The sequence below is a fragment of the Crinia signifera genome, chromosome 1 (genome assembly GCF_055691185.1).
Source record: "Crinia signifera chromosome 1, ASM5569118v1, whole genome shotgun sequence".
NCBI lineage: Eukaryota > Metazoa > Chordata > Amphibia > Anura > Myobatrachidae > Crinia > Crinia signifera.
The window spans coordinates 357,577,271-357,593,554 of record NC_139217.1 but is presented as its reverse complement, the minus strand read 5'-3'; the positions used below and the strand labels follow the sequence as shown (position 1 = coordinate 357,593,554).

The window sequence follows — 16,284 nt, the reverse complement described above, 5'->3', positions numbered from 1 at the left end:
GCTCCGTTGGGGCAGGGACTGATGTGAATGCTCAAATATTCTCTGTAAAGCGCTGCGTAATATGTGTGCGCTATAATTAACAAAATAAATTAAAACTTAAAAAACCTGTCTAATGCAGCACAAAAGAAAAGCAAAAAAAATTGCTGAAATATCATCTATCTATCTATCTATCTATCTATCTATATATATATATATATATATATATGTCTAGTGTCCGTTTGTGTGTCTCCAAAACACTGCCATCTGTTGGCAGCGAGTGAAACTACATCTCTTTCTCTCTCACACATGCACAAACACAGAGGCAATCACAAGGAGACTAGCTTTCAAAGCATTTGCTTTGAGCGGGCTTACTAGTACATAATTTATGGCCAAGCAATGAGAAAAACAATTATCAGTGTCATCAGGCGATTTGTACTCTGACTGCCTGCAAAGTATACATATTTCCCAGGGATATATGAATCTGTGGGTCTGATTCAGTTTCACATCCTAATTACTGAAAATCGCTAAACGGCTTGGCAGGGGGGCTGCTAGGGGGTGTTTCCGAAGTGACAACATAACATTGCGGGGGGTATGGGTAAAAACTGGACCCAGACAAGACCCAGGACCGGGGGGGGGGGGTGTCCTCTCTGGGGGCGGGGGGGGGGGGGGGCTTCACATGACAGCTGTCAGCAGGGAGAGGAGGAGGGGGAGAATAAAGCCTCCCTGTATGGTCTGGGCATGTAGCAAAAAAACAGAAAGGTCTGGACCACACATGGAGGCTGTAATCTCCCTCTCCCCATGTCCCTGGTGAAAGCTATGACTGGCATCCCCCCCGGACAAGACACCCCCAGGACGGGGCTTGGACCAGACACTACAAGCTCCGGACTGCAGATTTTGATGTCCGGTCCAGTGGTCCGGGGTCTTGTCCGGGTCCGGTTTTTACACAGTCCAGCTCAGGAGCTATCCTTAATTAGCTTGAGCTTTGCAATACAGCAAAGTGCTTGGATAATAGGTATGCGATTGCAAATTACTGCAATCACATCGCCGGGAGGGACCCGTGCTATTTGCTATGTGGCTCCAAGTATGCTAAGGCCAGGAGTTGTAGTTTTGCAAGTAATCACAAAACAACAACTCAACCTGGATTAGCCCCTGTGTTCCTACATGGATCTCTTCCAAATTGCACATTACAGCAGCAACCCTTCCCCCTCCATCCAGATGCATGCGTTTATGCATGTGTCCACTTTTTGGACATGGACGAGAGATTTTACACAGGACATGAGATGTAAACTGGCAGAGCAGTCTACATTGTGGAAAGCCAATGTAAAGATGTACGCGAAAAACATAAAGATCCAAAAAGGATAGTATGGAAGACCACAGTCAGTCTAAATATGTGCAGGATGCCTAGAACGAAATTGATACTCTTCATATGTTGCCTATGGCAAATGTTCTGTTTATTTGATCAACTGTAATAAAGCCCAATTATGTAAACACTCAGCTTAGCTTAATAGAGATATGGAGATATGTCAATATATAGAATGGCCACATTACACAAGCCACTACTGAGTGGGAAGCTGTTGTATCAGTTAATATAATAATCGCCATAGAACAATTTTTCTGTTATCCGATCCTTCCCTTTCTGCTGGGAGGCTGCCACTGCTAGTTGCACATACATACATTCACATAGCCACAGCTATGCCAGTCCCAGCAATTGTGGTCAGTGATGTCTGTTATTCTAATTCAATCTTTTACAGAGCCCCAACCATCCCAGGAACTGTGGGATATTTACTCATGGGCAGCTATAGATAGGACTATTGTGCCTTGTGATTTAGGTCTAGCAGCACTACTGGGTCTGATAGAGGCAGCTCTGTAATGATGACCTGTCATGTCGAATAGACTAACAATGCCTTTGGTTGAATTCTGCATTCACCTACTGGTTGTAGTCAGCACCATAACCCAAAGTGATCAGCGGATCATTCATTTGAAGTCTGCTGATGTAACATTAATAAATGCTATATTGAGCAATGCATTATAGACATATATATATATATATATATATATATATATATATATATATATATATATACAAATATCTATATATAATGTTTTCATGACTTTGTTATCATTTTACCATAATAATTTATGTCAAGAACCTGCCTACATTCCTGGAATGTCCAGGAGCACCATCATTTTGGGGTGACTCCAAAGAAAGCAGATTTTACTGGCCACCAATTATAGCATCTACCAGGCACCCCAGGCAATGAGACATTGAGCGCCACAGTGTACTCACTCACAGAATTTGAGGAAGTGCACAGCAATTCAGGTACAACATACTGTACCTCTCACAACAGGTACAACACTGAACTGCCAGGCCACATAGTACATGCTGGTGATTCACTACCATAGCTCCCACTCTGTTCGAGATACGGACACTAGGTTGACTCAATGAAGGTCTTCATACATTGGGTCGACCACTGTAGGATGACAGAGCTTAAGTCAACACCTGAAAAAGGTTGACAAGGTTAAGGTTTTTTTGAGTTTTTCAAGTTTACTTTTTTAGCCCTACCATCCACTACGGTGTGGTGGAAGAATATAATAGTGTGCCGAGTTCAGCGACCTTGACCGAAGCATGGTGAGCAAATAGCAAGTCATGCGAGTCTGTGTCCATGTCGACTATGTTGACATTCGGGACAAAAAAATGTGAAAAACTCACATCGACCTGTCGACTGTCAATCTTCCCATTGTCGACCTAATACTTGGGTCAACCTTCCAACCCTGTCAACTTATTTCAGGTGTCGACCTAAGCCCTGTCGACCTTCAGTAGTCGACCCAATGTATGTCGTCCGTCATTGAGTCAACCCTATGACCCATACCCCTCTGTTGTTTTGTTGACAGTGCTTTGTGGCTGCCAGGTGCTCAGTGAGATGCCCTAGGGATAGGCCGGCATTGCAGGCTCCTCTCTCTCCTCCTCTATTGCTTCTCAGCATTTATCCAACAAAATCAGACACATACATATAATAACCACCCAGTTCCAACAAGCTAAGCCCACTTTCGGGACAGCTCATGGACAGTTGTCAAGTATGGTACAAGGCACCTGCAATATGAGAATCCTGGAATAAAAATACGTTAGGAAACAGCATTAGGGAAGAAAGGTGCACAGTATGCTCTAACCCCAGTTACAGGGCTGTGACAGAAAGCTTGAAGTCTGATACCAATAGAGAAGCAATGACAGACAGCAGGAAGTGGGAACCAATGCGTTGATCAGCTAGGATTGTGGTACATAATTGTGTAGGGCATGCTGACAGAAGGAAAAATTGCGGAGATTTAAACTGAAGCCATTCACAGTGCAGCTTAAGTACCGAGGGTAAAAGAGGAGAGATGTGCAGGCAAGGAAAGGGTGCTAGGTACTACAAGGAGGAGGTCCTGCTGAGTCTTTATAGAGACCCACAGGGAAGGAGCAGAAGGAGTCGGTCTTCTTACCGTGGCAAGGGTCTGAGGGCGGCCCTCATGGGAGCCCAATGTCAAACCACTTCTGAAGCCATCATACCCTGCTGTCTGCAAAAGATTAAACAACATGACTTTCAGGGGCTGGGTAAGAAAAGAGTAAAGGGGTAAGACCACCTTTAAAAACAGGCAAGTGGACGTAAAACTTTGCAGTACCAGATATAAGTATTCACAGTGCGGATGTGGACACTGAGAGCTGAAAAGCACGGCTCAGCTGCTACCATTCCAAATACTGCTGCAGAACATATTGCATATGGTTATCTGATGCCTAAATGGGTTACAGAAAAAGAGGTAGCCCCGTGCCTAAGTGATAGCACAGTAAATCTGGAACTTATAATTGTATGTCATATGCAAAAAATGGAACCCAGCTGTAATTCCCTTTCAATGTAACGTGGAATCCAGCCTGTTTTACATACCACAAGTGTTGTGCATTCATGCTTTGTCAATGTGTTCCACACATGTGCTAATACAACATGAGATTGTTTTGTGCATTTTTAGTTGATAATGCTTATTCTAGTTTTTATCTATCTAAGTGATCTGAATTTCCCACAATTATAAATCACTTTACTCTCCTGAAACACAGACGCTGCATCAATACCTTATATTCGGGCACACCTAAACACAAAGCTGATGTCATCTTCAGAAAGTTAGTGGTGTAGGAGCAGCATTGGCAACACACCAGAAGTTAGTCACACCTCCCAGTCAGTAATGTACTGGTGACAGTGGCACGCACATAACTCAATCAGTTACATGCAGCATAGGGATCGACTAGCACCACTAAATTAAATGTATGGAGTAGCACCACATTACTCTGACAGCTAAGGAAAAATGGGGTCAGAGGCACCATAGTGGAAACACTGTACAGAAAATGAGTAATGACTACATGTGCATACAGATGTGACCGTTTGTAGCAGATACCTGCAAATATTAAGGATCCTTGGGATTTAACATGAAAGGACCACAGCAGATATCTGCCATGGACCCTCCATTTCCCTCTGTTTCTATGGTGGCTAGTATGCAGATATACCATGCATCTACTTATATACACACATACCTTCCAACATGACCCATTCCATTAGGTACAAAATGCTCTGGTCCTGGAATTACCTGCCAGTGGCAGTTAGAGGTTGGACTTCAACTGCCAGTGACTCCAGGACAGTGATGTCTGGAGTGGCATTAGGTGTGGCTCCCCTTTTTGAATATTGGACTGTGCTGCAGCCCCACCTCTGTAACTGACACTGACAGGGAAGTCCAGAAACAGAGCATTTTGTACCTAGTGGAATGGGCCATGTTGGGGGTTATGCATACACCATCTGAAGAGTAAACTCCGGCTACTACACTGCACATTTTGTAGGACACAGACTGCAATGACACATGCTCTGGCTGAGGCTCTTCCATCATCTTTACTACATTGTCATAAATATAATTATCATTATGTTGCAAATTTAGACATAAAACATTTATCACTTCCACGTTAAAAAATGTGAATTATGATAAATTTGCCCCAGAGAGAGAAAGACAGACATAAAGACAAATGAGGAAGGAAAAGTGTAGGGGAAGACTAGGCATGGGTGACCAGAGGCTGTTTAGAAAAGGGGGTAAGAAATAGAGAGGGGAGACAAGGAGGGGAAATTAGAGAGTGCAGAGAAAGGAGTGGAAAAATAAATGAAAATATTTTCTATTATTGTTTATTAGCATCCCACAAACATTGTACAACATTAATAGAAGAGAAGCTTAAGGGCTGTTTCACACAGTACGGTTCCTGCCGCACGGTGAAATCCCGTACGGCCAGGGAGCCGTGCCGCACTCAGCAGTTGTGAATGGACACTATTGTGTCCATTCACACGGGACGGCCACGGCCCGGCCGCACGGCTGCAGCCGGATCCCCCCACTGGAAGGGACGGCTGCCGGGCTGTGGCCATCCCTGCCATTATAAAATTCTGAGTGCGGCGCGGCTCCCTGACCGTACGGGATTTCACCGTGCGGCAGGAACCGTACTGTGTGAAACAGCCCTAAGAGTACAGCCAATGTCTGACATAGTAACACTGGTGCATTATGGGGTAAGGACAGGGGGTGACAGGCACTGCATGAGACAAGAGCAGCTGCAGTCACTGACACAGGAACACAATACAAAGCAGCCTCACAGCTCAGCCAGATGCATGAAGTGTCCTGACTCTTACTGTATGGACAACTCTGCCAAAGAAGGAAGCCATTCACATAGCCACCTCTAAAAGGGGAATAAAATAAATCTTCTACACCTCATTGGCGCACGAAGATTAACACCAGCTGCTAGAGGAAACCTAGATAAGAAGATATTAAACGCCAAAATATGCCATACGCAACATCATCCATAACAATTATGTAACATAAAAATAGCAATATATAAAATAATGATAATATCTAAGATATGGTTACTGTAATTATAGGATGTTACCATTGGAGCTCTGGGCAATGCAACCGTATATCAAGCAATGGAACAATATATTGTTTGCGAACTGAGAACAGCTGGATTATAGAGATATACAGTAGCTGCAATACTGTTTTAGAGCTACAGTAAAGGTGCATACACACTTCAATTTTTTGACCAACTTTTTTGACCAATTTCGTTCATTTCAACCATTCTGAACTAAATTGGTCAAAATATCTTTCAGTGCGTTTGCGACAAACGACGAATGATGATGCGCATACCCGCAAGTTGTTCATCAAGTTTGGTCGTCAACTGTGCATGCAGCTCAATTTGGATATCTTTCAAAAAGAGCCTATAAACTGTAGATAGATCTTTTGTCCAGAACAATGGGTTCAAGGGAAATGTCTTTCAACAAAACTGGTCAAAAAAATTGTACAGTGTGTATGCACCTTAAGTGTGGCCTGGCTAGTACTATAGTTCTGGTGTGAATCTCAATATTGAAGGAATAATTCTATGTAGGAACTTATAAAGAAAACTGCATTTACATAAAGTAATAGTTTAGTTACTGAGTGAATATGAGAATGGCAAAGTGATCAGTGTGTGAAAGTGTTTTTTAATGTGTGTCATTCACATTTTCTGTCAGGGTGTGGATCAGAAACCAAGTGATCGCCCTCCATTTTCCTACCACATCGTATTCAATATCTGCCAACTAATGTTTTCCTTTGTGTTAATGCCGGCAGCTCACTGCATGCCACTGGGGACTGCTCTGACAGCAATAACATCGTATTTCCCAAGTGGCAGCCATAGGGTTGTAGAACGCCCCCTCTAAGGCGGTATAGGTAATGACTGGAGTGCACAGCTACTCGGCATTTCAAAAACACAATACTTTCCCAAATTAATAACGCTGCATACAAGTGGCAGGCTTCAAAGCATCATGTGCCTTAGTAATGTGGTCACAGTAATTAGTGGGTGTGACGTGGTATTTTAGGAAAAGAAGCCTGGGAATTCATGGTGTACTTTACATAAGGAAATACCTGGCCTGGGCCTGGAAAAATTGATTGCTGGAGCATAAGTCCACTACTAGCCCCACCAATTCACTAGCAATGTTATCCAAGGAAATAATAAATGTAAAGGGAAAGTAGCAGGGTCCATACCTTTAGAGGCCAGATCGGTCTTATATGGTTGTTAGCTGTCCCTTAATAAGGGACAGTTAGTTACCAGCTGTAGCTACTTCCCAGAAGCAAAATATTAAAGAATTGTCGACTTTCCAACCCTGCCGACCTTAGCCATGTCGACCTATTTCAGGTGTCGACCTAAACCCTGTCGACCCAATGACCCAAAGCATGTAGACCTAAATAGGATTAACCCAATGATCCATACCCGGAGGGGTTAGGCATTTTGAAGAGGGGGTTAGGGTTGGGCTGCAGGGTGGTGTGATAGGTTTAGGACAGGGTTAGGCATTAGCATGGAGCGCCTGTCATGCTTGCCGGAGCTGGCGTTAGAATCGCCAGCCCCCGCCAGCCGTCGGAAGAAAGCTCACGCGCACCAGACGCTCGCTCGCCCCGTTCCGACGGACCTCAGCACTGCCGTCCGCCGCCTCCCCGGTCCCCATCTCCATTACCCACCGCCACCCCGAACGCCCCCCTAACCCGTCTCCATGAAGCAGAGATGGGCGGGGTCCTGCCGCCCAGCCGTTGACTGACTGGGATGTGCGTGCATGTGAGACGCTCACCAGCGGGGACTTTCTGGCAAGTGAGAGGAGCACCATCTGTACTTTTATAAAATGCACATACTTTAGGGTGCAACATAGAGACCTGATTGCATTGCATTTAGATACGAACAAACAATACCAAGACAAAGGAAGGAAATCCTACATTCTGCTACTAACAGAGTCTCATAATACTCAAATTCCTGTAGAGTCACAGAAGAACGTTTCCCTGTGTAGAATATGTGACATAAGTATATTTATGCTATACGGTGATTAAATGAGAATCTTTACGGATTAACACAAAAGCACAGTGAGGACCACTGGGGCCACTAGGGATTTTCTTCTTTAACAATTTCTCAAATTCAAACTGCCACTAACACTGTACATTACACACAGACACTCACATAGAGCTGTATAATGCTGTCATGATTGTATAACCATATTTAGCAAATAGTTCAATGAACCAATTCTGTCAAGAACATCTATTTATTATAATGGCTCATTTATGTCCCTGCAGCTTATGATGTGAGTTCTATTTCACATGGGATTTTGCTATGTGAGACCAATCAGAATCTACTTCTTATTTATTTAGCACATTCTAGAAGATAATAGATAGCATCTGATTGGTTGGCCGTAGCAACAGCCCATGTGAAATAGAACTCCCAACTCCTCATCCATAAATTTCCCCAAAAGTTGTGACCTTAAAGGCTTCTGTTGCCAACCTGCGTAGGTACCATGGACATGGTAAATGGTCATCGAGTCTGTGGTACCTACGCAGGGTTGGCAACAGAAATTTTGGGACCCAGTACACTGATATTGCAGAGGCCCCCTTAGACCCCTGTGATCCCCAAATTTTGACACGGAGGTTGGCTTAAATCAAAAAAAATTGTGCTGATTCCTGGTTGACAGAAACCCTGCGCCCGAATCCTGTCTGCTGGCAGAATACTGGTGCCGTAACTCTGACATGGCACTAGGGGGGACATAGAGTTGGCAGCCTGCATGGACAGAGGTGTGGATGGGACAGCATGTCATCCCTAGTGGTGGAGGCAGTTTACCAGCAGCCAGAGGGTTAGACTAAAAGGCTGGCACAGTAAATATTATTTGCAAAACCTCCCAGCAGTGTTTTGGAGCCCCTCACATCGACAAGGCCTGTTATAGCTGTCCCCTTTGACACCCCACACCATTGCCGGGCCTGTACCAGCATAGCCATAGCCATGTGATGGCCACCTCTAATGCACGGTACACACCAGAACAACCAAGATCATGCAATGATTGTGAAACTATTTCCTTTGAACTCCCGGGCAGTCCCAGGCTCACAATTCGTAAAAACATTGTATTTGTGTGAAACAATCCCAATCCAATCGCGATAACGATGGTCATTAGACAGTCGGATCCGGTGCTTCATGTTTGTCACATATGTGGTCTAACTTACAAATGATGTGTTCATCTCATGAAAGCTGACATGCCATTAATTCATATGTACCCAATAGTGACACATTTTGATATAATAAGATTACAAAATGTATTTAAACAATATTGCCATAAAAAAAATTACAGTTGAAAACCAGAGTCAATATACACTATATGGCCGAATGTAGTTGGCCGCACCTGTTAATTATTGAATTCAGGTGTTTCAATCAGACCCATTGCCACAGATTCATAAAAATCAAGCACTTAGCCATGCAGTCTCCATTTGAAAACATTTGGTTTTCAAAATGGGTCGTTCTGAAAAGCATATTCTCCAACATGACCCATTCCATTAGGTACAATATGCTCTGTTTCTGGACTACCCTCTTACTGTATGATGACTGTCGCCTGTGTTGAAACACACTTGTCATCAATTATCTAGTTCAACACAGGTGTTGGCAATGATAAATCAAGAGGGTGGTCCAGGAACACAGCATTTGTACCTAATGGATTGGAGTAGTGTAAAGCACATCAACACTGAACTGTGGAGCAGTGGAAATGTGTTCTATGGAGCGATTAATCACACTTCTCTGTTTGGCAGTCAGATGGGCAAGTCCGGGTTTGGCGGATGCCGGGAGAACGTTACCTGCCTGACTGCAATATGCCAACTGTGGCAATCTTAATGCTTCAGCATACCAAGATATTTTGAGCAATGCTATGTTCCCAACATTGTGGCAATTTTGGGAAAGCCCTTCTCTATTCCAATATGAATGTGCCTTAATACACAAAGCAAGAATGGTTTGATGAGGATAGTATGGAAGAACTTTACTTGCCTTCACAGAGCTCTGACCTCAACCCCATCTGACACCTTTGGGATGAACTGAGACAGAGACTGCAAGCCAGGCCTTCTTGTCCAACATCAGTGCCTGACCTCATAAATGCTCTACAGAATGAATAGGCAAAGAGAAACAAGAAACACTCCAAAACACTCCAAAAAGAAGAGTGGAAGCTGTTATAGCAGCAAAAAGGGGATAACTCCATATTAAAGTATAGACTCCATATTAAAGTATATATATTTGAATACAATGTCTTTACACTCCCTACTGGTGTAATGGCCAGGCATCCGAGTACTTTTGGCCATATAGTGTACATGCAGAAATAGCTGGAGATCTGATACCACTTTTTATTTTTAATGGAATGCAGACACAAATTCCAAACCACCAACGTGTTTCATCATTGTCAACTTCATCAGGGCTTGCACAAAATTTAAAAGTACAGAGTATCAAAATAGAGTGCAATTCCCCAGTGTACAGGTCAGCATCCAAGTAATGCAATGAAAACATCACTTATAAGTTACCACATATGTGACCAAATAAGATATAACCATCACACTGTGAGGTAGATTTATTATAGCGGCGCTTCTCGTGCCGCTATAAAATTTCCTGCTTCGCCTCATTAACGAGGCGAAGCAGGAGGGGAGACCGACAACACTGATGCGCTGTCTCTTCCCCCAGCCAGCTGGACTGGGCATGCGCGGGATCTTGCTAATCTCGCTACTCACGCAAGATCTCCAGTGCAGCCCAGAACCAACAGCAGGGACAGCGCTGTCCATGCTGTGGGGATAGGGCATCGCCACCTGCAGCTGTCAAAGTCGATAGCTGCAGGGGGCGGAACACGTTCATACATTAGGTAAGAGCACAGCGCAACATTGGAAATATCACAGCGACGATAACCCTTCTGCCCCATAGCGTTGCCCGTTTAACACCTGCATTGCGGGTGGCATACATCAGGGGGGAGCGCTATCCCCTGCAATAACGCACGGGGATAGTGCATATTCCCCTGATCGCCGGCTAATAAATCTACCCCTGTGTCTACCAAAACACCTTTTTGGTTCAAGCAGTATTATATAGATGCATGTGGGGGATACAGGGGCTGGGGGCATATCCAACAGCTCAGAGGGCTGCGCATGTAGAACATACATATACACATGGGCCCTGTGTGTTTCCTTTATAATACATGCACTGACTTGTTAGTTACATTTTCCTTTGTGGTATATTGCTGATGGTTTGTGATTATGTAGTGGAGACATATTTATCTTGAATGTAAACACATGCACAGGCTGGCACCAAACCTCCTTTAGCACAGTGTGTACTCTCCCTCATTTACTCTATCTCCCATGCTGACTATGCCCCAGCAGCATTGCGCCATCATACATTGCTCACATACCAGCAACTATAAAGAGGAACCTGCTATATGTTTTATATGGTTTCTTTTTGGGTATTTAAAACTTTTCAGCAGCACTATCATTCCAAATAACTAGAGGCCTAATTCAGTAAGGATGGCATATGTTAAGTGGCTCGCAGCAGCTAATACTGTTCAATTCAGTGTCATTTTCAATTCTATTTGAACTATATAGTCCAAACCGATTAGAAAAAGACACTGAATCGAACTGTGTGTACACAGCAGAACCTTACTCAGGCTGCCTGTCACAGAGCAGCTTGCAAGGCAAAGACTGCACCTTGCAGCACAGTCCTTGGCCTAGCCACTCCCAGAAAATTGGGGCCACCCACACCTTTATTTTCAGTAATCTGCCCTTCCCTGCGAACACCTCTGTCTGTCAATCAGGCAAAGGTGTTCAATGTTCTGCACTACGAAAGATAGCACCATCAGGCATAATGCGGATTGGGTCACTAATGTGATGAAACCTGAATTAGTCCCTAGATCTCTTGCTGATTAAATAGTGCATTTCTCACAATTGTAGACAATAAAGATGCCTGGATCCGACCATCTGAAATGTATTAATTCATCAGCTGACCATGCACCGCGAGATGGGAAACTGGCATTACAAATCCCTTTTGTAGGCATGCCAAGTAATTTGCCTACTGACCAGTAATACCTTCATAATACAACTCTGAAGATGTTCAATTGGCAGTGAGCATCACGCATCTTTATATGTTACAGTTGTGGTTATGGCTGCTTGGTCTCATTTATATGTGCTCCAGGTTCCTGTGTATACATGGCACAAGCACTGGAGGATCAGTAACAATGTTTATTTATGCTAGAACCATTATGCCAGCCAGTAACCCACTTCAGCATCCTCTGTATTCCTGCTTCTGTGTGTTCCGTACCACTTCTAAAAAGAAATGATAATTTTCATCACATTTATTATTTATCTCATAAAAAATATACATATATTTATATAATTTATATTACAGCATACTGACCTACTCTCCTGGAAATTGTGGGAGACTCCGGGTAGTTCCTCACAACCCCCAAAACAGCCTTGAATGATCTGGGGCTATACAGACCTTCTAGCACGATTGCAAATATGCAGGCCGGGTGATTATCGATATCACTTTCTCAGTGACAGCAGCATATCCCTGGCTCAATGACAGCAGTAGATCACCACCTCAACGACAGCAGCACTTCACTGGCTCAGTGACAGCAGCACATCCCTGGCTCAATGACAGCAGTACATCACTACCTCACTGACAGCAGTGCATCACTGCCTCAGTGACAGCAGCACATACCTGCTTCAATGACCGCAGCACATCCTCGCCTCACTGACAGCAGCACATCACCACCTCACTGACAGCAGCACATCACCACCTCACTGACAGCAGCACATCACTGCCTCAGTGACAGCAGCATATCCCTGGCTTGTTGACAGCAGTACATCACTACCTCACTTACAGCAGCACATCCCTGCTTCAATGACAACAGCTGGGGGCTGCACATGTGTATAGTCACTCATGCGCATGCGCCAATCCCTGGAGCAAACTCCTTCAGTGAGTTATTCACTCATCAGCTCATTTGCTAAATGATTGGCAACCTGGAAAGGTTGCTGGGGTCCACCGGAAACGCTGGGCGTATGCCTGCAAACGCAAGCATGGCCACACTTGCTTGAGGGGGACAGATAATGTCATATGATGTCATCGCCCGCCCTGAATTCAGCGGAAAGCACCCATAGGAAAGCTAAGTCCTGGCTTATAAACAGAGTAAAAATCATTTGTAGTTGAGGAACCATGAAATGATTTTTCCTCTGTGCAGCCGCATGTGAGCAGATGTGTAAGTGTACACATCTGCTCACATCGTAGTTTGGGGATTCAGGCGGCAGGATGGGCGTGCATTCAGCGGGCAGCAAATATATGCAGCCTAGCAAGCAGGTCTGAATTAACCCCCAGTCTACTGTACATTTCTTTTATTCCTATTCATACATCAGAGCGCAATTGCATAGCTAAAAGTGGTATATCTAATCTGTATATATATATTGATATTTATAAAACTACATCAAGAAATGCAAAGCTATATCATATACAGCATAAATTCTGTATTACGCAAAATAGTGCTTAAAGTAACAAGTTCTGGTTAAATAATCTGTATCCACTGCAACAAGATACAAGAGGTGATAGGCTGAAAGACATGTCACTGCTGGCATCCCAGGCTGCCCCAAGCAACTGTCAAAATGGTATAATAATGTTGCATGAATGTGAGTGTGAACATCTGCACAGTAACAAGGCAAAAACTTATAATACAATACTAATATATGATTTGAAAGCAAATTCCAGTAACACTATGCTGCTGGCAGACTATTCCATTGCACTCTATGCAGACACAGACACAACTACCCAACATGTCCTGACCACGAGACACTATCACATTACTATTCTATTGCACACTATCCAGACATAGGGCACTCACAACACCTACCCAACATGTCCCAACCAATAGACACTATCACAATACTAATCCAATATACCGAGACACAAGACAAAGGACAAGACAGCAGCCCAACATGATATAACCATTGGACATGTTGATACTATATTTCTATTATACTCTCCATAGATATTGGACACTGCACGTACCCAACATGACATATCTATAACACTCTGCTAACATGATACACAATATAGAGACAAAGGAAGTGACACCAAACCAACAAGATCATACCCAACACAGTTCTGGGAAACTTCAAAATGACATATATACATTACATCTTCCCAATATACATTCAAGTAGTTTTGTGTAACTGATCAACATAAGGGGGGAAATTTATTAAGATGTGTATTCTACTTCACATGTAATGTTGCTATGGGCAACCAATCAGAATCTACTTCTTATTTATTTTGCACCCTCTAGGAGACGGTAAACAGGATCTGATTGGTTGCCCATAACAACATCACATGTGAAGTAGAATACACATTTTAGTAAATTTCCCTCAAAGTCTCAGGCTGTGTGGAGTATTCTATGGTGTATATTCAATGCCGCTCGGCAAGCGAGACCGCTGCATTTTGAGACAAGCCTTGCCATTCTGATGGCTGCATTCACAGCTTACACTTCGCCTCAGGGAACACGCAGCGTGAAAACGGCAGGGGGTGAGTTGAATACCGATGGCGATCTATCGGCGCTGCATACTATAAAGCTCGCCTTCAGCCGCTGCCCCCCCCCCTGCATTGAATATACCCCTATGTGATGATATTAACGACAGTCAGAAATATCGGCACTTTTCAACAAGAATAGGTCGATTTTACATTCAACCTAATTAATATACCGGAAAACATGCGGAACAGCAAATTCACAGGGTTTTTTGTCAAATATGGCCGCAGATTCAATAATTTATCAGCCATTTATGACATTGCAGATTTGCATTGAATAAGTATGTGCAGATATTACCAGCTGTTGTAAATATCGGCACAAAATATTGTCACATCTTCAAAATCTAGGATTATGCCGTTAATTTAATTACATCTGGTAATTATGCCTTATACGAATGCCACCTGAGTGCTTCCCAAACTTTCTTGAGACACAGCTCCCAGGAGTAAAAGCATTTTTTTCTAGGCACCCAAAGGTCAAATGTTTCTTATGTGAGTCTGCAATAATGAATATGAAGTAAATTGTATGTACATGACAACCAAAGGGCCAGTTATGTGGTGGTGGTGGTGGTGGTGGACAGGGTTGGGCTTATGTTCTAAGCACCACTGTTACGCACAGCCCCATTACATCCTCACAAGTCCCTGCTGAACCATGTACCTGATCATAATACAATGTACACAGGGGGCCAATCAGACCCGCTCGTTGCTGGCTGAATTCGCTCCCCTGTCTGATGTTTGGGGTTTGTGCCTGCGAGAATATGTGCAAGTGCAAATCCTCAGAACGAAAACCTTCAGTGAGTTACATATTTGCTGGGGCGTTCACTCAGTGATGGCAGGCAGGGGACAGATGCAGGGGACAGATGCAGGGGGACCACTCAGGGTTGTATGGGTGCGCCTACAGAAATACTGGGCGTACCCCTGCGTGTCGATGCCTGCTTGGGGACAGGCGGGGACAGGCGGGGCCATCTCCGGCCAGAATAAAAGTAAGTATAGACTTTTAGCCATGCACTGAGGATAAATTATTAGATGGTTAACGATCATCAAACAATTTTTTCCTCCTCCATGTGGCCGAATACGAGTGGATGTGTAAGCATGTACATCCACTCGCTTCCTAGTGCGGGAATTCGCTTGGCAGGGTGGCCTGCTTTCGGCAGGTGGGCTTTACCTACTCACTAGGCAGCGAATAAACTCAGCCTATCGATCAGGTCTGAATCAGGCCCATAGACACTATCACTTATCCAATATGACATGGCCACTGGAAATAATACAATTTTAGTACATGCTACACAAACATTAGCGGACTGTGGGGTGAATTTATGAAGCTTGGAGAAGTGTTATCTATCCCCATAAAGAACGTTATGAGCAAGGTGATAATGGTTCAGCCAATCAGCTCTTACCTGTCAATTTACATATTGTAGCTGATTGGCTGAACCATTATCACCTTGCTCATAACGTTCTTTATGGGGATAGATAACACTTCTCCAAGCTTCATAAATTCACCCCTTAGGCCTTGATTCAGAGATGAAAATACAGCCGATGTCCTGATTATCAGCAGACTGCATATGTGGTGCGATTGTAGTGCACATTACATGAGCAAAGTGGTGGACAGGAAGTGAGTCATTTGGGAGAGGTAACGGAGCGCTTGAAAATATTCAGGCGTGTCATGGCAGTTTTTGGGGAATGTATGTGGTTTCACCCCAAGCTCTGATGTAAAGAAACATGGCGCCTGCGTGACTACTGCTGAGTCCAGTCTGTGCAGCCATAGGGCTACCTTTAAGCCCAATGTTCCTTGTTCATACATATAGGCCGCAGATGTATACACAATTGCGTGCTACTTTCAGTACTTCCAGTGTCTCTCATCATTTCTGGGTGGTAGCTTCACATGTAAATATCAGTAGTTACTGTAC

General features: G+C 43.9%; 1 protein-coding gene across 2 annotated transcripts in view; it reads right to left on the bottom strand.

Annotated features, from left to right (window-relative positions):
• The window catches only part of SEPTIN5 (septin 5), a 64,530-nt gene that overhangs the window by 41,565 nt on the left and 6,681 nt on the right, over positions 1-16,284 (bottom strand). Inside the window, exon 1 of one of the 2 annotated variants that reach the window (XM_083149368.1) lies at positions 3,457-3,513. The exons of the other annotated variant lie outside the window; for it this stretch is intronic. The gene's annotated coding sequence lies outside the window, so the exon portion shown is untranslated. Of the gene's footprint in view, positions 1-3,456; positions 3,514-16,284 lie in introns of those variants that run through there. 2 annotated transcript variants of the gene reach the window in all.